The sequence below is a fragment of the Antechinus flavipes genome, chromosome 6, assembly GCF_016432865.1.
Source record: "Antechinus flavipes isolate AdamAnt ecotype Samford, QLD, Australia chromosome 6, AdamAnt_v2, whole genome shotgun sequence".
Lineage (NCBI taxonomy): Eukaryota > Metazoa > Chordata > Mammalia > Dasyuromorphia > Dasyuridae > Antechinus > Antechinus flavipes.
Genome location: NC_067403.1, coordinates 223,290,591 through 223,313,015, shown reverse-complemented (window position 1 = coordinate 223,313,015; position 22,425 = coordinate 223,290,591). Strand labels below are relative to the sequence as shown.

Below are 22,425 nucleotides of genomic sequence, written 5' to 3'. Positions count from 1 at the left end.
AAAGAGGGAGAGAGGGAGAGAAAAAAATTGGAAGGTGAAAGAGAGGGAGAGAGGGAGAGAGGCAGTGAGGGAGCAAGGGAGGAATTAAGAAAGCTTGCTTCACCTCCATAGCAACTCCAAAACTGGTAATCTAGCTTTTATCCCAAAATCTCAGGAGGGAGGAAGTCACTGACTTCTAAAGTTATTTCACTTGGAAACATATACAAGCCCAAATCTTACCTCAAGTCCAAATTTGCCTTTCTGTAATTTCTATCCAATTCGCCCTTTAAAATCAAGGCAACCATTTCTTCAACATGGCAGACCTTCATGAAGACAATGATCCATCTTCCCTACATTTAGGTGCCATGATGGCACTCAAAAGTGCTGGACTAGGAGTGACAAAGATATGGAATCAAATTTCAACTCAGCCTGAGGTGTCAGAGACAATCCATTTCTTTGAAATACTTATTATTTAAAGACTTATTTGAATATTCATTTGATACTTAAATACTTATTTAAAAACAGTATTCTGAGAAGGGATTCATAGGCTTTGCCAGACCACCAAATGGATCTATGACATAAGTAAGAATGCCTCTTCTAGACCCTGTGACTTTCTTATTGCTGCCTAAATAGTGTGAGTTTTTTGATGGTCATGCCATACCATTGTTTTATAATGGGAATGTATAGTCAGATGGGGCATAGGGTAGATGTTCTACTCAAGGAGCACAATTAATTGAACAAACACAACTCACTACTGGCAAAGTTTTTTTTTTTTAATATCTTTCTTCAGATTCAGAGGAATATGTGTCCAGAAATTACTAAAATTACAGAAATTCTAATTTTATCTGGTTCACTTTCTCCTCAGCTTAAACTGAGGAAAAATTCCTCTTCATTGTGATAGGCCATTCCTTCTGTCAAACCCACATTACACACTTATTTGTAATGGGCGAGAATTCTGTCCTTGAAACAAGGATTCTTACAAGCTGTTAGCTCAGTGGAATTGATAATACAATGGTTATCTAGTTTAGCATGGCAATTAATAATTCTCTAGTTCAGTACAAGTACTTAGTACTTAATATAATTCTACAAGATTGGCACCTATTCTACAAGATTCACACTTACAATGATATAATTATAATACAGTATATAAAAGCCAACAAGGAGATATGTTATACTTGCATATTAAAGATTTGTTTTGTTTTATTTTTTAACCCATGTAGGATTTTATTTTTATCTCCCCTGAATATTTCCCTGAATTAGTAGATTTTGCTCACTATTAGAGCTTGTTGAGGTCTTTTTGATCTTTGACTTGGTCATCCAATATACTAATTTCCCTTTCCATCTCCATGTTACCTGAAAATTTTATAAGCATGCTCTCTATATTTTCATTCACATGACTAATTTTTTTTTTATTGATTATTTTATGGCCAACTTTTCTTGCTCCCTCATGCCAGTACCCTGTGATTATGGTTAGAAAATCATTTCCTCTATTATGCCTCAGTCATCATTATCATCAGTCCAGAAACTAATAGTTTAGTGGGGAAAGTTGAGTCACTTAATTAAGTCTTATTACTGGAAGTGCTTGCAAAAAAAAAAAAAAAGGAAAGCATTCATTATTTACACTTCTTCCATTTTTATTCTGACTTGAATTAAAAGAAATAGAATTGGGAGATCTGGAGTGTAATCTCAGTTTGACAACCTGTAAGATGTTCAATTATCCCCAGAGGATGATAGGATTTGACTGGAAGACAATTTAGAGAATCTAAGATCAAGGGCTTTTAACTTGGAGTCTATGAACATTTTTTGGATAATATTTAAAATGTTGGTGATATTATTTCAATATAATTGAGTTTTTTCTTCTTTTCTTTTTAATATACATTGTTTTATGAATCCTTTTGAGAAAGAAAAATCAAAGGAGAAAAACCATGGGAGAGGGGGAAAAAAAACAAGTAAACATAGCATGGTTGATTTGTATTCAACCTCCATAGTTCTTTTTCTGAATGAAGATGGCATTTTCTGTCGAAAATCTATAGGAATTGCTTGGGATCACTGAACCACTAAGAAAAAACAAATCTTTCATAGTTGATAATAGCACATTCTTGCTGTTACTATATAATGTAGTCCTGGTTTTGTTTGTTTTACTCAGCATCAGTTCATGTAAATCTCCCCAGCCCTTTCTAAAACTGTCTTGTTTCTCTTTTTTTATAGAGCAATCATATTCCATTATCTTCATATACCATAACTTATTTAGCATATTTATTTATATTTATAATATTTAAGATGTTTTTGATATTATTTCAGTATAATTGACTTTTCTTTGTAATCATATCATATTTCATTTTCTGAATTTAAGGTACTCTTAGACTCCATAGGTTTCACCAGACAGCCAAAGGGATCTATCACACAAAAATGTTTGAGCCTTGACTAACTTATCCTATTTTATAGACAATTCAATTTGATTCAATTCAATAAATAATTATTAAGCACCTACTATGTACCAAAAACTATGTTAAGCACTAGAGATACAAAAACAGGCAGAAGATAATCCCTGTCCTTAAGGAGCTTAACTAAGTCCCAGAGGCATGGAGCACCTTGGCCAATATCACAAAATTATTAAGATTTTAATCCAAGCACTCAGATATAGTGTTCTTTCCACGACGTATAATAACAAGCAATTTAAACCATCATGGCTTGATTTTTATCATTTGGGTTCAAAGTCCTAGTGTCTCAATTTTCATTGAGATAATAAATAGATTCTGGTCAACTGGGCTGCCGTAAAAAGTCATTTAAAATAACCCACCACTGAGTTTCTGAGACATCAGAACACAGAACTACTCATAGGCTGGAAATGAGCATTTTACATATGATGCAGGAGAAAAGTTCTTTAGATTGTGTATATGGAGATCTAGGTTTAGTCTTGGCAAAGATCCTGGACAGTAGTAATTCCCCCTCTCAAGGCCTCACTCACTTACTTGACTAGATTATGTCAATCCCTTCCAGTTCCTCCTGACATTGAATCAAAAGAAATGTTCTCCTCTCCACATAAGATTACTTACTACTGCTTCATTGCTGAGCTAAGGACAGAAAACAGAAGTTAAAAAGCAAATTCAATTTAATTCCACAAACATTGATCAAATACCCATTTACCTATTTTATACAAGACATCTTGCTAATTGCTAGGAATAATACAAAGACAAAAATGAAAGCCTCTATCTATCCTCAAGGAGTTTATATTCTTGTGGGTAGAAGTGGGAGGAACAACATATAGACAGACAAATAAATACAGATTATTTAGAAATTATGCAAAGTGTGTGTAAAAGAAAGAGAGAGGAAAATCAGAGGGGAGGCAGGGACAGAGACAGAGAGGGAAAATCTAAGGCTAAGAGTATAAATAAGGGGCAGGAAGAAAGAAAAGAAGGAGATGGGGAGGGGGGCAAAGAAAGAAAGAGAGGGAAGAGAAAGTAGAGAGAGAGAGAAAGAGGGGGAGTAGGAGGAAGAGGAGGAGGAGGAGAAAAAGGGAGAACTTTCAATTCTGAGCATAAGGAAGGGGCTTACATAGTTGTACTTTGAAGAAAAATGAGGTCCATTCAATATGTCTGTCACTAAACCTTTCAATTGCTTCTGAAAATGATAGAGATGATATCTTAAGGGATTTACCATATACATAAGAATAGTTTCCTTTGTAGCTGTCTTATAACAGTCACAGAATTATCACAGCTTTTACAGAGGGAAACATTATCCCCAAAGGCTCCCAGTGGCAATTGATTTAGCAGAACTGCTATACTCTGCTCCCTTCTTACAGAAATCTCATTATGCATTCGTTGTTATTTCACTTACTTCCCATCAGGGTCAAAGATTTATTTCAGCCTTATTTCAAGACATTAAATACCTAGGGGTTCCTAGTTGTAGATTTTCTCCCTTTCTACTATCTAAATCTGTAACTTACTGTATAGTTAATTCCAAGAGTTATAACCAAAATTCCATATGATCTAGTTGCATTTACAAAGCAATTAAAGATTTTCAAAGCACTTTATTTCATTCTTCACAATAATCCTGTGAGGTAGATACAGTTATTATCCTTACTTTACAGATAAGAAAACAAAAGCTAAAAAGAAAAAAGGTCAAATAACTTGCTCAGGATCAATTAGCTAGAAGTGTCTGAGTCAATCATCTCTGAAACCCCAGTTCTTTTGATTCTGCATAAATTGGATTTAAATGAGGCAGACTGGCACAAAATCACCATCCTCACTCTCTTCCAGAGCTATCACTGTCCAGTGGCAAGATAGAGTCAAAATGACTGGTGATGATTTGAAATGCCATAGATGATCTTAGGGTCTTCTATGTCTCACCAAGCTTGAAGCACCATGCCACGAAACTGAATCACTTCCATGTAAATTTTCTTAGGAAGATTCTGAATATCACCTGGCAGGATAAGATATCCGACACTGAGGTCCTTTCCTAAACTAAACTGCCAAATATTCCAACTCCATTGAAGACAGCACAATTCCATTGGCTGGCCACATTGTTCAAATGCCAAGTGTAAATTTGCAAACGGTATTATATGAGAGTCAATTCTGATGGAAGTGGCTCTCTTCAACAATGAGAGGATACAAATCAGTTCCAATTGACCAGTAATGAACAGAACCAGCTACACCCAGAGAAAGAACACTGGGAAATGAGTGTAGACCACAACATAGCATTTCCACTCTTTCTGTTATTGTTTGCCTGCATTTTTGTTTTTCTTCCCAGGTTATTTTTTACCTTCTTTCTAAATCTAATTTTTTCTTGTGTAGCAAGGCAATTGTATAAATATGTATACATATATTGTATTTAACATATACTTTTTTATAGCTTTTTAGTTACAAGATGGTAATTGCATGGGTAATTTTTTTAGCATTGATAATTGCAAAACCTTTTGTTCTAATTTTCCCCCTCCTTCGCCCCAACCCCTCTCCCAGATGGAAGGTAGACCCATACATGTTAAATTAAGATATACTTTAATATATTTAACATGTATGGGACTACCTGTCATCTAGGGGAGGAGGTGGAGGGAAGGGTAAAAGTTAGAACAGAAGGTTTTTCAAGGGTCGATGTTGAAAAATTACCCATGCATAGGTTTTCTATATAAAAAGCTATAATTTAAAAGAAATGTACATTTTCAGAAAAAAATTATTTTATAGAGAACTCACATAGGGCAAGTACTCACAAAGTGGTCAAAAATAGTGATACAGAGACACTCTCAAGGAATCTTTTACGAATTTAAAATCGATTGCATGACATGGGAGACACTGGCACAAGACTGCCCAGCATGACATGCCCTCATCAGAGAACGAGCTGTGCTCTAAAAGCAAAGCAGAATTGAATTAGCTCAAAAGAAACATTGAGATGTGCAAAGTTAGAGAAGCTCCCCGCCCCTAAATGTTCATAGGGGCTATTTGTGTCCTACTATGGCAGAGCATTCCAAGCATATTGGTCTGATCAGCCACAGTGGGACACACTGTAACTTGATTCCAACATAGTGATACATTTTGATCCTCTTCAATAACAAAGAACAACAACCTATCAACAATCATAGTCTTTGTAACCTCAATTAAACATTTTAGAGGTATTTTTGGTTCTTTCTTCTCCTTTATTTTTTACAGGAAACTGGTTCATGTGTGGATTTTATCAGTAAAGAATCTATTTCTTCCATCTGTTTTCCCATTCCTGTATTAGAAATGAAAACTAACAAATTTTAGGATATTTATTTATTTAATATTTTTAAAATTTATAAACCTATTGATAAGTCAACAAAAATACCACGTATTTTTGTGAAAAAGAAAACCAATATTTGGAGGTAGCTAGATGGCTCAGTGAATAAAGCCCTGAAGTCAGGAAGACCTGAGTTCAAATCCAACTTCAGACATTTAACATCTATTACCTGTATGACCCTAGGAAAGTTACTTAAGCCCAATTGCTTTGCAAAAACAAAACAAAACAAAACTGTATTTTCCAAAAGAAAAATAATCAGATACTTCAGATAGCTTTCCAAAGCTCACATGACTGGGAAGATGGGACACTGGCTCAAGAACTCCAGTCATCTGAATCTCAATGTAATGTTTTTTGTTTTTATTTTTGTTTTTCAAATTCCCCAGGCTGGCTCATTGTGTGAGAGCAAATAGTCCAGTGGTGATAATTGCCATACAGCCATTGCCTCAGTGATTGAAAAATACTGGACCAGGTGAAATTCCCGAATTCTTTTCCTGCCTATATTTCATGAATCAGTTATTGAAAACTTCCATCAAATGAAAAATCTTAATGTCATTCTAATTATCTCAGTTATCTTTCCTGATGACATCCTTAAGACTCTTAAGGCCAGACAAGTAAAATTGCACTTTAAGTGAGACGGCTAGGGTCACTGACATTAGCCTCTTTATTTTAATAGATATTTTTCTCATTCTTGAAATGGGAAGATCTAACTTCATATTCTCTCACACTGAAGGTCACAAAAGACTAGACTTTCTTTTTTTCTTAATTTTCTTCTGCGATATTTTCAGAATCCAGCTTCCAAATTTTGATCAAGGCTTTTGATTAATATAATGTGAGAAATAATTGCATAGAAATTAAATGGGCAGGAAAAAATATCTAGAAGCCATAGAGAACCACAAACTAAATTTATATCATTATTACATATTATCATTATTATATCTTTATATATGTTCCTTTTTTAATAAGCAAAACAATGAGTTGTATAACAATACCTACAATCCTAACTCCTCTCAGTTCCCTACTAAAGTAAAGGAGGTTAAGTTTCTAGGATAATTATTTAGGAAATTCTTAGATTTGCAACATTTCTAACTTGCTAATTAAGTTGATAGTCAGAGTGAAGATCAGGAGAGCAATTATGTAAAAAGAAATCTGCTTGTTTTAAGAGGCTACAGATTCAATATAACTTTGCAGTGTGATATGACAGCTTAAAAAAAAAAGAAGCAAATATAATCTTAAACTGTATATTAGATAAGGCATGGAGTCCACAAATGGGACAGCTGATAATCCCACTGATCAAACTTCACGTTTGGACATTAGGAAAACCGTTTATATGTCAGACAGGAGAAGAGTTTATCTGGTGAAGGGTACAAAGACAATGCCTTAGAAGAATGGGTTTGGGAACCAATTAGCAGAATAGTTCAAGTACTTAGAAGGGAGAAGATGGACTAGATTTAGTGCAAAATATGGAAGTTGCAAAGGCAAATTTTGACTCAATCTAAGAAAAAGCTTAGAAATAATTAGAACGCTACAGAATGGACATGGGCTGCCTCAATATAAAAGAAATTACTGTTACCAGAGATACCGAAGTAGTGTTTGGAAAGGCTCATGTTGGGAGATTGTAAAGGGATTCTATATATTCCATTAGAATGTAAGTTATTTGAGAACAGGAATTTCTTTTTATCTTACTTTTATCCCTAAAATTCACCACAATGTCTGGCATATAATAAGTGCTTAATAAATTCTTGTTGATTTGATTTAGCTCTTCAAGGTAGAAGTTGAATTTGAGCTGCCCTAGGAGTTTAAAAGTACAATGTCTACTACTTTTCCTGGACTCAGCACTAGAATGTCTTTTATAGGAATGAGACATTCCATCTTCCTTTGCTGTTCCAAACAGTGTAATCTTTTAGATTGCTCCACCCCAGGTTGTCGCTGTGTGGATTATCATAACAGTGAATGCTCTGTGTCAGGGACAATTATTAACAGGATATTTATCTCTTGGTAGGTGACACCATCTATGCCATCAGAGACTGAGAAATTAAGATTTGCTGAAGGAAAATGGGAGTAATTAATCACATTATCTTATGTCACTCAGACATGCAAGGAGCAGAGGGCAGGAAAGACAATGCTGGAATCCAGTTAAGAAATGCTAATTTCAGTTTGAGGTGGTGATAACTGGTGAGCAGTATTCCAGTTTAGAACAAGATTGGCCTCCAGTTGCTTATAAATAAATATCAGTCACTGTCATAAAAAAGCATTAAAGTATCTAGGGTTGAATTTAAAGGGGATGCTGCTAGCAAGGTGGTGTTTAGGCTGACAGGGAGAAGAGTTTGATCCCTTGTAGTGTTCTCTTCTTTTCTAAAATATGACCGTTCTCTGGGAGCAGATTTCTTGGGGAGCTTCTGGAGGCAAACTTAGTTTCAGTTCAAAGTAATAATCACCCCAAATGCAGCCAGCTGTTAAAGTACAGTCCTTTATTGTCTCTTCCCAAATAGCCCAGTTAGTTTTCTTTGAGGCCTATCTCCCTCCTTGGTTCCAAGAGCTGCTTATCCTTTGCCTCTGCCAGCTTCAGCCTCTTCTCTTCCGAATCCTTCCTTCTGCCTGACTGCAGTCTCCGGCTTTTCAATCTCTCCAACTGACTGACTCCTGACTGAGGTTCTTCCTTTTATATGCACTTTTAGAGGTGTAAACTCAAAGGTTGACTCCTCCTCCAAGAGTGGGATTATGGATTCCTGATTTGTGAATCTCCCAGACTTGTGAACTCTGTGTGAGCTAATGTGTGAACTCTCAAAGGTGTAAACTTAAGTACATAAGCATTGCTTCTATTGATTCCAGTGAGTTAACACTGTAAGTATTCTAACAATCCCTGAAAAACAATTCTTATCATTCGGAAAACAGTGAATCTAATCAATCACCAAATCAAGTCCCATGTGGTCATACAATTTCATTTCTTATTCCCTTTTTTTATCAGTATTTGAGCCTTCATCTGTTCCCTGTTTATTTGTACCTGGAACCTTCCATCCTTGACTTTAAGAGGCTTTCTCTTCTCCAAATTCATTCCCACTTTAAAGAGCCAATTAGAGGTCAGAATGATCCATGGAAAGAGCATTGACTTCTAAATCAAAAGGTCTGGGATGCAATCTGATTTTGATATTTGCTTGTGTGTCCCTGTATAAATCATTTAACATCTCTGGACCTCAGTTTCTTCGTTTGTCAAATATGAGGCTTGTATTACATGGCTTCTGAGCCTCTTATAGCTCTGAATCTATGATCTTATGTACCAAACACCATGTTACTGATGAGATCCTGAGTAACTAAGTGAAGTTAGTAGAGAAAGCCTGAAGTATTGCTGGAATTACTCCTTAAAGCAAACAGGGAAGGTGATGGGGATCAGTTCAATCTTATAGTCCTACCCTCGGGGGAAGTCATAGGCAGCCCCACCCTTGCAATGTTGTCAAAAATCCAAGTTATGCCATACTTTGTGGTTAAACCTCCCCTGTAAATCATGCCATTTTTGTTGAATCCCTTTTAAGTCGATCCGTCATAGCATTCATGGAGTCTCTCCTCATCCCTCTTCTGTGCCATATGGTATCTCTCTACTCATTCCCCCCTCTCCCCACCATGCCTCAATGGTATTTTTCTCCTTATTACAGCTAGCTAACTTTTAGGGCATAGGTTTGGTCTATCAGTTAAGGTCATACTCCCACAACATGAAGCATATGCTTTCTCCTCATTAGTTATGAGTTCCACTAGGGAACTTTTCCTTTCCACCATTAATTGTTCAAAAACCCTTTCCTTGCTAATTATATGTTCTTCCAAATCCATTTCATATTTACCATTCCTGATGTTTATTGTATCTCTTCATTTTGTCTTAATGAAACCTGCCTTTTGTTGAAGAGAATGGCCTTTGTGAATTCTTCACAATTAAACTCCTAGCCTTCAGTGTCTGAACCTTAATCTAATTAGCAATTGTTTCCCCAAATCACATTATTTGATGCTCACAACCACATCATTAGTAATGAAGCAATCAATATCTCAAGAACATGGCTATCCATCCAATTTCTACGTCTTCAATTTTCGTACAGCTTATTCTTTTCCATTTATTTTTCAGTTCAGTGACACTAGCCTCCTTGCTTTTCTCCAAACAAGACACATCTCCCAACTCCATGCATTTTGCTAGTTGTCCCCCATTTCTCTGCATTCCGACCTTCTGACTTCTGTCACATTTCAATTAAGGTTTACCTTCTGCAAGAAAACTCTCCAGATTTCCCTTAAATTCACTAACTTTCTTTTTCTTTTTTTTAATAATTATAACTTTTTATTGACAGAACCCATGCCTGGGTAATTTTTTACAACATTATCCCTTGCACTCACTTCTGTTCCAACTTTTCCCTCCCTCCTTGCACTCCCCCTCCCCCAGATGGCAAGTAGTCCTATACATGTTAAATATGTCTCAGTATATCTAGATACAATATATGTGTGCAGAACTGAGCAGTTCTCCTGTTGCACAGGAAGAATTGGATTCAAAGGTAAAAATAACCTGAGAAGAAAAACAAAGATGCAAACAGTTTACATTCATTTCCTAATGTTCTTTCTTTGGGTGTAGCTGCTTCGGTCCATCATTGATCAATTGAAACTGAGTTATATCTTCTCTTTGTCGAAGAAATCCATTTCCAGCAGAATACATCCTCATACAGTATCGTTGTTGAAGTATATAATGATTTTCTACTTCTGCTCATTTCACTTAGCATCAGTTCGTGTAAGTCTCTCCAGGCCTCTTTGAAATCATCTTGCTAGTCATTTCTTAAACAACAATAATATTCCATAACATTCATATATGACAATTTACCCAACCATTCTTCAATTGATGGACATCTATTCATTTTCCAGTTTCTAGCCACTACAAACAGGGCTGCCACAAACATTTTGGCACATACAGGTCCCTTTCCCTTCTTTAGTATCTCTTTGGGATATAAATCCAGTAGTAGCACTGCTGGATCAAAGATATATACAGTTTGATAACTTTTTGGGCATAATTCTAGATTGCTCTCCAGAATGATTAGATTCGTTCACAACTCCACCAACCATGCATCAGTGTCCCAGTTTTCCCACATCCTCTCCAACATTCATCATTATTTTTTCCTGTCATCGTAGCCATTCTGACAGGTGTGTAGTGGTGTCTCAGAATTGTCTTAATTTGCATGTCTCTTATCAATAGAGTCACTAACTTTCTTCTGTTGATTATTTCTAACCTATCCTGCCATATACCATATTTGTACATAGTCATTTACATGTTTTCTTTTTATTGGACAGTTGAGCTCTTTGAAATCAGGGACTGTTTTTTGCCCTTCTTGGTGTTCTCAGTGCTTAACATGGTGCCTGTCTCCTAGTAGCCACTTAATAAATGTCTATTGAAATATTCTCAGGAGGAAAAAACATATACATATATGTTTGCAAATTACAGACACCGAATCTGTAATTTCAATTGTACAGACAACTAACTCCCTCTATCAATAAGAGTCTTTCCCCTATGCTAAAATTTGAAATGTTTCCTGTAACACTGAGAAAGAGGTTAAGGAATTGGCTCAAAATTACCTAACCAGTATACATCACAGACAGAATTTAAATCCAAATCTTCCCATAGCTCAAATATTTATATACAAAGCAAATGCAAACATTTTGTCTGGCATTCTTTCAGTTTATTAAGCATCTATCACATACGAAGCACCATGTTAGAAGCTAAGGAGTCTCTATCCTTAAGGAGTTTTCAATCCATTGGGTAAAATACTATATAAGCAGATAAGTGTATTTTAAATTAGTATATGATAAATAGATAGTACTAGCTGACATTGATCTAGTCACCCAAAGTACTTTATGGTGGCTTTTTGACTATATCTTCAAAACAAGTCTAGGAAGTCCATTGGCACTATGGGTGTCATCCTCATTTTGTAAATCCTCAATTGTAAATCTGTAAGAAACAGATTCATAGAGAAGTGATTTTCCTAGGATCACATGGTAAATGGAGGAAACAAGACACTTCATCTAACTTCAGTTCCTATGGAATTTTCTATCTATTGTAATGCTGGAGAAACTGAGCAAGACAGAGATTAGAAAATATTTAATAATTTATTAAATGGGAGAGATTTACTGGGACCAAATAGATCCATGATTTGGTCCCAGGGCTGAATGAGACTATTGTCTCAAAGAATCCAGCAGAGAATGTCACATACAAGATTCTTTTATAGGGTAACAAGAACAATGACATAATGGGGGAGGTACCTGGATGGGGATGACCTAATGGGAGGAGGCACTAGGATGACATAATGGGAGGTACTAGAGAGGCTCTCGATATTCTAATGATGTCTAAAATGGATAAAGACCTTTATCCCATCAAACATTAAGAGGGAATGATTATAGCCTAAGGTCTAAGATATAAGACCTTTATCCTAACACTAAGAGGGAATGGTTATAACCTGAGGCAGAGTAACTGAATAGGACAATTAGGAAACCAGGTCAGTCATTAAAAGGGAACTGTCACACAACACTATTAAGCTGTGAATACTCTAAATTAAAAAAAAAAAAAAAAAAAAAAAAAAAAAGGAGGATAAAATGATATTAAATCAAAGGCAGGATCTCAGTTGTGATCTGGAAAATTCTCAAGGAGGGAAAATGCTTAGTACAAATCTTAATATTATGGACTATATTTCAGGGTTCCTATAGTCAGCTGTGTTCTCTCCCTCCTTTGAATCCATACATAACACTTGCTGAATAAGACCATTCTTGTGGATTTAATTTCTCTCATGCTAACTTGTACTAGAATGTTTTCTCCTATTTTGTGGTAGCACTAAATTTCATTTCCTTTTCTGGATTGCAAATTCTCTGAGACATGGAGCTTTATATTATGAATCTTTGTACTATTCATAGCACCTAGCACAGGTCCTCACTCACATTTAGATAATCAATAAATAGATATTGAAAGAATGACAAAGAAGTGGCCTCTACCCTCAGGGAATGTTACCATCTAATTAGAGAAGATTTACACATATCAAATGTAATCCAAATCTTACTCAACTCACAAGTCCTTGGCACTCCTGGCTTAGCATGAGGTGTTTAGGGTTATCATAATTATACAATGTATGACTATAACCCTCATTCCAATGTATCTTGTATTCATAGATGTTTCTTTCAAGTCTCATCTAAAATCACATCTTGTACTAGGAACTTTTCTCAATTCCTCTTAATTTGAATGCCTTCCCACTGCTGATTCTCTCCAGTTTGTGATATATTTTATTTGTGCATAATTGTCTTCATGTAGTCCCCCCCTATTCCAGCATTTTTCACTTATTATTCCAATATTTTTTTATTCACAAAAGTTTTCTTGTTTCCACTAAAATCTTACCTTCTATAAGAAGACTTTCTTGATCTCCTTAATGCTAATGTTTACCTTCTGGTGATTATCTCAAATTTATTCTGTACCTATTTTGTCTGTACATAGTTGTTTGCATATTGTCTCCTCCCATTAAATCCTGAGCTTTTCGAGAGAGGCGTATCTTTTGAGTGTTTTGTTTTGTTTTGTTTTCCTATGTTTAACATAGTGCCTGGCACATACTTACACTGAATAAATGTTGTTGATGGACTGACTCATAGACCAGACAGCAGCCATATATCTAGTAACAAACCATTTAACTGAGATATAATACCAAGACAAAAAAACAAGGGAACATAACCAGACAATAGAATCAATTCTCAGACTCCATATACAAATGGAAGTAATGCTTTCCAGGCTCAGGAAGACTTGTGACTGAATCTTCTAAAGATCTTCACTAGCTTAGGATGCTTCCCAATCTGCCTCCAGCTAAATTTTTCAGGCTTCTTTCACACATTGTATTTCTTTAAGGACTCTATACTCTAGACTATCTAAACTATTTGTTATTCCTCATTCATGACTTTCATCTTCAAACTCCATGTCTTTGCCTAGATTGTGCCTTAGGCACCCTTATTGGTGCCCCATAGCTACCTTTAAAGTTTAGTTAAAGGATCACTTCCTACATGAAACTTTCTCTACTTCCCCACATCAGTTCTTAGAGTCTCCAACTTGGAAAATCATCTGACATATACTATATTTTTGAATATACCATTCCTTCAGCTGAGTGCATCATTACTCCAGTTGAATGCCCCATTCCTCCAGTTGAATTCAAACTCTTTGAGACCAGTCACTATTTCCAGTTTTCTGTATATTCTCACCACCTACTTCCACTGTGATGGGAACAGAGCAACCACTTCATAAATTCTTGTTGATTTGTTGAATGATAACCCTACAATATATACTTAGGGACAAAATTATCTTTGAATTCAGTTTGTGATAAAAAGCTTAGGTTCTAGGGCTTTCTGCCTCATGATTAGCATTCATATAGCCTTTTAAGGTCTTCAAAACTCTTTATATGGGTTATCTCATTTCATCCTTACACCGAGCCTGTGAGGTAAGTGCTCTCATTAGCCTCATTTTGCAAAATTAAGGCAGATTGAAGTTAAGTGACTTGTCCAAATGTCAAGACCTGAAAGCATCATATCTTCCTGACTCTAAATCCAGTATCCTGTCTTCTATGTTTCTTGAAGATCTGCTGAAGCCTGATGTCCTGGCTCCAGAGTTAAAAGAGTCCTGCTAAATCTTCTGTCAGGGATACTAAAGCACTTCCATTTTCTAACCTCATCTCCCATTTCCCAACTCCAGTCTCTCTAGCTTTTCTGACAAGACCTCATCTCTACCCTAAGACATGCTGTTTTTTTAACCTTTAACCTCTAAGCCAATTTCTACCAATAATGAATCTCAAAATGTAATGGAGCCACTTTAGTATTTCAGCAGATATACTACTGCCTACTGGGAATAATGTATTGAGAGTTGGCTGAAAGTTTCAACCAATGAGCAAAGATTCCTAAGTATCAACTCTTAGAAGAAATGAGGTCCTCCATGTTCCTATTAAAGCATAATAAGAATAACAACAATACAGGTTCAAATTTACATAACATTTTAAAGTCTGCAATGCATTTTCCATTTATTATCTCATTTGGTCTTCTTGATAATCCTGAAAAGTAATTACTGCCATTGTCTCCATTTATTCCTATTTATATATGAGTTCTAGAAAGTACTTATATTTACTAGAATCATTCTAGAAGATTGTCTTCAGGGTCAGAGCTACCTGGCCAAGCCTAAATTCAATGGACAATGATAATAATGAACACCAACAGCTTTCTAGGCATCAACCACTCTTCCTTCTCCTATCCCTGCATATTGACATCCTTTAAGCCCCAGCTCAAATCTTTCTTACTCCCTCTATGATGTGCCCAGATGAAAATGATCTCTGCTTCCACTAAACTGAAGAACCCAGTATTGATAGAGGTAACACTCTAGTGTTTAACGCAGTATTGAAACTCAGTCCTTCATGACTATCCATTAGAGAAAAGTATGAATTAATATGTAATTGAAATATCATTTTGGGAACCATTATGTTATATAGGGAGCTACAGGAGAGAGAGACCACAGAAAACTTCAACACCTAATGAAATTTTGCAGGAGAAGGTGAGATTCCAACTAGGCCTCAAAGAATGGATAGGATTGGTACAAACAAAAGGAGAATTCCAAGTTAAATGCCTCAATATTAATTTACATGGGATAGTAAATGAAAGGATCTGATAGGGTGGAGAATATATATTGGGGCCGATTAGAAAATAGAATTAAAAAATATGGTGAGGCAAAGGTTAAGAAGGGTCTTTAAATTAAATACGCATCACTAATCTAGAATCCTACCAAACATTAAAGAATTGTAAGGGAAATCTAGAAATGAAATTGGAAAAAGGTAAAGCTTTCTTTTAGGCCTTTCATTTAACAAGGCCCAGTAGCAAATTGACCCTGCTTTTGAGTGAATCGTCTTGGATTCCTACTATCTTATCATCAGGAAATCACTACAATAGATTGCCATTCAATTCCAGTTGTCATCCCACTGGAACAGATAGCTGCAAAATACTACCGAGTGATTTTCAAAACTTTTTTGTATGGTCTCAGTGAACACTTAAATGAATATCTGGAAGATAATACCAGACAGATCAAGTTCAGTGCAGCTTTTCAGCTTTCCTAGCCAGACCTTTGCAGAGAAATTCAATGTGCCACTCTTGTCAGTCATATACACCATGAACCCCAGTGGAGAGTCCTTCTCATTTTGTGCCAGGTTTATGTACCAGTTCCTCACAACCACTCTTCCCACTGATGTCACAATTATATATATGTATACACACACACACACACACACACACACACACACACATATATATATATATATATATATAGAAAGAGAGAGAGAGAAAGAGAGAGAGAGAGAGAGAGAGAGAGAGAGAAGAAAGACATCATCTATATGTACCCAACTTTTTAATAAGTGTTTGGCAACCCCATATGGAGTCTCATAAACAAATGTTGGGGTCATGAAATTATGATGTATTATCAATATACTTGATTTGTATTCCTACTTTATAGACCTATATTAATTGGGTTCTGTAAAATTTTCTCTGGCAAAAAGGAGCTGAGAGTGGAAAATTTTTAAGAAGCTCTAGTATAGTAGAAAGAGCCTTGCATTGGGAATGGGGGAGAGGGGGTGAGAGTACTTGGATTCAAATCCAAGTTCTCCCATTGACTATTTGTATGTCTTTGGATAAGTCCATGCTTTCAATGAGTTTATACTCTAATGAAAGAAGGCAACACATAAAACAAAGATGAAACTAAGTCTGGACAGTTAGAAATAGAGGAGGAAGAGAAGAGGAGAGAGCAATAAACATGACTAGTTAGGGCACTTCTTAAAAACGAAGGTTCTGAGAGGAACTCATCAACTAGACATCACTGAGAAGAGTCATGGTCCAAGGCAACTAAGACATGTTGGAAAAATCTAGCACCTCAAAGGTAAAAGCAGGAAAGGAATAAAGTCATAAGGATGGCCAGGCTAGGAACTTCTTTTCCTTAAATTAATATATTAAAGGGATTTATTTATTGGTGGATACATTGTGTTTTGCAGTAGAATGTCAAACTGTTTGAGAGCTTTTTGTTGTCTTTGGCCTGACACATAAAAATTGTTTTTATATATTCTTTGTTACTATTGTTACAGGGAAGAAAATATCTCCTAATGTTCTAAAACCTCTGAATCATCCCTGGGGCTACATATAAGGTTATATAGCACAGGTGTTTTTAAATCCAAGGTATGTTCGGGGAGTTCCAAGCCTTCTTCCAACTCTTCCCTTTCCTTTGCGTGACTCAGCTCTAATGCGAGCACACAGAGATTTCACATAGAACAACCCATATTGCTGGGTGACTCACTACCTGCTGGGGATTTCTTACAGGGGAGCCAAAGATATTTCAGCATGTCTATCTTTAGTTGGTGTTTGTGCTTTGCTCATTTACAGCTGATGGCATGAAAATAAAGACATCAATAATCAACTGAATCATAAATTGTCATTTAATGTCCTTTCACTTTTCACAACAGCATGATCACGAATAAAAGCACAGAACCTATTTGAAGTGCATTAAAGAACAAGTCTATTTTAACAAGAGCCCACTAGAAGAGTTGAAACAAAATCATAATATTCTGGCTCATGGATCAGAGGCACTATATCTGGAAGTCCCCTTGCTTAGGAGAGACTGAGTATGGGGCAGTGGAAAATGTGTTGACCTTGGTGACACAGACTATGAGTTCAAATCCTGCATCTGCCCTTTTTGTGACTTTAGTTAAATCAATTGACTTCTTTGGGTCTCCATCTTCTCATCTAGAAAATGAAATTATTGGACTAAATCACTTCTGAAGTTCTTTCTATCTCAAGATATCTGATGTTATAAATCTCATCAATCAATCTTAGAATTCAGTCTCAAAAAACTCAAATGACTCACCCATCATCAACCAAGTAGTAAAAAGAAGAGCCAGATTTGGAATAAGTCTGTCTTCCACTCAATCGAGCCTTCTTTCCATTGAGCAACAGTTTAGCCCGAAACTTTTGGGGCTTTGATCCTTGGTGAAAATGTTTCTAAAATGGTCCCATCTCATTTCTTTCTGTCTTTGTTAAGCATATTGAGAAAAACCAGGCAAGTATTTTATATATCAATTGAACATTAAATCAATTCAATTATAGGCACAGTGTTAGGTGCTAAGCATAGAGAAAAACAAATGCAAAAACAGTACCTAGCCTCAAGAAATTTACATTCTATTTCCCTTACACGATCAATAAATGTAAGCTTTAGAGGTCTAGAGATATAAAATTGAAAGGGAACTCAGAAGCTCTCCCATCTCATTTTACAGACTGGGAAACTGAGGCCCCAAAAGGTGAAGTTATTTGCCCCATCTCACAAAAGTAATAAGTGACAGAGAAAGTTTTTGAACCCAGGTTTCTCCTAAATTCAAATGCAACATATTTTCCACTACATTATGTTACCTTTAATGATGATGATGATGATGATGATGATGATAGCTAGCATTTATATAGCATCTACTATATGCTAGGCACTCTATTAAGCACTTTACAAATATTATCTTAGCTGATCCTCACTACAACCCTGGGAGGAATATACTATCATTATACCCATTTAAAAGTTGAGTAAACCAAAGCAAAGAGGAATTAAGTTACTTGCTAAGAAGTCACTAGGCTAGTTTTGACTAAGGTCTTCATGATTCCAGACTTAGCACTCTATCTACTATATCACCTAACTGTAAGGCTAGAAACATGTATATAGAAGGAGATAGGAGATTTGTCTAAATCTATCTTCATTGCTTTATCTAAGAAATAGTTCTACAGCCTCTACTTTGTATAAGATGTTGAATTAGCTGCTAGAAGAATAACATACAATTAAATAAAATGGATCCTGCCTTCAAGAGGTTTCCATTGCCTGGGATGATAAGACTCGTGTTTTTTAGAGATGTATCTTAAATGAATAGAATCCAAATTCTATAAGATTATTAAGCATATTGGGGTCAGATAATTTCCAACTGAAAGCATCAGACATGGAATCAGAAAGCCAATTTTTTGCCTGGACCCTGAAGGATATTAATATGCAGAGATGGGAACAGGAGGGGTATATTTATTTGAATATCAATTGGCTTTATTATCTTCCCATGAATACAGGACTGGCTACCTTTAGAAGGGGCTGAAATGGCAGTTCTGTCCCTAAAGTTAGTCATTTGAGCACCCATAAGTAACCAGGAGTAAGTGAAGCTGGTAGGGTGTAGGCTGAAGGGATGAAGGTGGTCATATTGTCTTGACTAAAGCTGGCTCACTTGAATTGAACTCAATCAATAGAATTTTTTCCGATTTCCTAAAGAGAATCTGAAACTATTACTGTATCCCATGGTAATTAGCCTATAGGGAAATGAAGTATGTGTAGTATCTTGATTGGTTCATCCTGGCTCTTTCACCACACAACTAAATATCTAGAAGAAATGAACAGCTACCTTTCCAACCTACAATTAGGGGCACTGTTCCAGAACTCCATACTACATTGAATCCCACTGAAATCAGTCAACCTAACCTGAGACACCAACTAGCAGTGTGATGCTGGGCAATTTACCCCCACTTGCCTCAGTTTCCTTATTTGTAAAATGAGCTAGAGAATGAAATGGTAAATCAGTCATGTATACTTGGCAAGAAAACCCCAAATGGGGTCCCAAAGAGTCGAACATGACTGAAATGACTGAACAACAATAACCTCACTCCTATTGGAAGGGAAGAGGAGGGACGTAGACAGCAGCAAAGGAGAAATTCCCAAGCAATCCCCATCTGGTCTAAACAAATTAAGCAAGACAATTTTAATCGAATGTATCAGATCAGAATATGCTGTGTGTGTGTGTGTGTGTGTGTGTGTGTGTGTTTCCTTTCCCAAGAATAGCAAATCTAGAAATATGGGATCTGTACTGTTCCAGTTTTTATAAATGGTGAAAGCTGTTAATTTCACCGTAGATATTATGCATGTTTTCTTCACAGCCCTGAAGCTATGTTATTTGCAGCTCATCTACTATGCTGCTGTTAGGTCTCACAGAATAGGAATCAGTAAAATATACCCTCTTTGTCTCCCACCCCCAACCCCCCTTCTGCCCTCCTGCCTGGGCACTTAGAGATTTCCCAAAGGGAAAGAAAGATCTGCAAATACATAATTACTCAAATATTAGGACATGTTATGGCATGACATTTATGACTGAGCAATCAAGACTGAGCCTAATTTATGAATGTTAGTTATAATCTTGCATTTTCTGCTGAGAATCGTCTCTAGATTTGTGTAGGATGGGACATGGAGGAGGGACCTTGGAGACCATCTAGTCGACAGTTGCCCAAACTCTGTTCCTTGAAAATGTGGTATTCAGTATGACAAGAAGAAGGAGAAAATGTCATGAACAAATGTCAGCAGTAGTGATAAATCCTCTAAATATGAAAATGGTGTCCTATTTTGTGCAATAGTTGGGAGGATATAAAATTGGACTTATTTTTATCATCAAAATAGGTTTAACAACTAGTCTTTCCCTGTTATCTCATTGGAACCGCAAAACAACCCCAAGAAGTAGATATTGTTTTTTTATCCCCATTTTATAGGTATAGAAACTGAGACAGAGTCCATCTCTTGGGTTTGTATAATCAGCAAGTATCTGAGGTGAAATTTGAAATTAAAACTTTTCAATTCAATACTCTTAACACTCTGTCAATCCTATCACTTTGTGGATTCTGCTCTTCCAATTTCTAATACAAAATTTTCAAAGTCCTTCACTGTCCACAATCTTTAACACCAGCCTTAACATGTATCCTAGATTTATCATTGAGTCACAATTCTTTTTTTTTTATTATAGCTTTTTATTTACAAGATATATGCATGGGTAATTTTTCAGTATTGACAATTGCAAAACTTCACGATTCTTCTAATAAGGAAACTGAAGAACAGGGAAGGATTTTGTTGTTTTGCTTAACATATTCTGAGGCACAAAGTGACCTATAGCCTGTTTAGATTAGTGAATACTAATATAATACCACCAACCCCTCATTTGTACAGATGGATTACTGTTCAATGATTACTTTCCACGGGTCACACAATTTCTTAGTAGCCAAGTCAGGACAAGAACTCACATTTCTTAGCTACTATTTCAGAACTTTTCACTATACCATCGGTAGCTGATCGCTTCATTCTTATAACTATACCATTCATTCAAGAAAAGAAGTAAACATAGAACCACTTCTATATATACTCTTAAGAAATCATTATAAAGTGTCCCTTTTTTGCAACCACATGTACAACTAATGAAAGAAATGGCACACACGTATCTTTATTTGTAAGCAGCAATGATTAAATTTACTTAGGGATGGCTAAATCAGGTTGTGGACAGAGAGTGGTGCTGAACATATCAGGAAAATCTGAGTTAAAATCTGGCCTTAGACACTTACTGATGGTGTAATTTTGGGCATGTCACTTAGCCACTGTCTGCCTCAATTTTCTCCTCTGTAAGATCAGAATAATAATAATACATACATACATACTTAACAGGGTTGGAGGGGCTTCTAGATGATGCATTAGATATATATCCAGACCTTAGACACTTACTAGCTGAGTGACCCTACATAAATTACTTGGTTTCCTCATCTGTAAAATGAGATGGAGAAAAAAAAAATGACAAACCACTCCATTTTCTTTTCCTACAATAAATGGGATAACAAAGAATCAAGCAAGACTCAAATAATGGGACAACAACAACAATAAGAGTTGTGAGCATTTAATGAGATAATATCTGTAAAGTATTTATTTAGCATGGTACCTCACATATGGTAAGCACTACATGAATGTTGTTCATTCATTCATTCATTATTATTATTATTATTACCCTTGGTCTCAGGGCAGGGAAATTCAAACCTAGCTTCCTTTTATGAGTCCTGCCCTAAGTCTTGTCCTCCACCTTGAGGATTAAGGACAAGTTAGTAGTACCTGGTCTTTGGTACCCATCAATTTCCATTTTCATTTCTCCATAAAGAGCCAGCCAGCCAACCACCTGCACTGTTAAACTCTTTAGGGAATATTGTAGGCGGGGAGCCATAGATAAAAATGCACAAGATCCCCAGCTCTCTAAGTTGGGATTTAAACAAAGTCTCATTAAATTCCAATCTGTAAGCAAATGCAATGACAACAAATCCCTCAGGACAGCCTTAGGTGTAGGCAAACACTCTGGCTCAGAATGCAAACACCCCCATCCATCATCAATCCATACACTGAGAACCCCATGCCAGGGGAATATTAATTCCTGTTCCATTGACTACAGAATTATTGCTAGTCTGGGGCGCTTTAGGGGAGGGTTCCTTATAGTTTCTTTTGTTCCCACCACACTAACAGAGAGGGAGGTTTTCTTAGCAGGGACAAATATGCACCATTAGAATATCAGCGAATCTTGACTAGAGATTTCATCAGAGTTCTCAAAAGGCATTAACTAGGGCCTCCCATAAAAAAGAGTCAACTGTTCCTTCTCCAAAGTCACTGGGCAGCTAGAATTGGGGGTTGGGGGTTGGAGCAGAGAAAGAAAGGGACAGAGAAATTCCACAAATGACAAATAGGAGACTCTAAATTTATTGTAACTAAAGAAAACAAGGGAGAGGGTTGGGTAGGTGTCATATTTCTCCATTTCTTCCACTATAGTCATCTTTTTTTTTTTT

General features: G+C 36.2%; 1 pseudogene; it reads left to right on the top strand.

The window, feature by feature from the left end:
* The first annotated feature begins 15,502 nt into the window (after positions 1 to 15,502).
* The window catches only part of LOC127541525 (centromere protein O-like), an 83,495-nt pseudogene continuing 76,572 nt past the window's right edge, over positions 15,503 to 22,425 (top strand).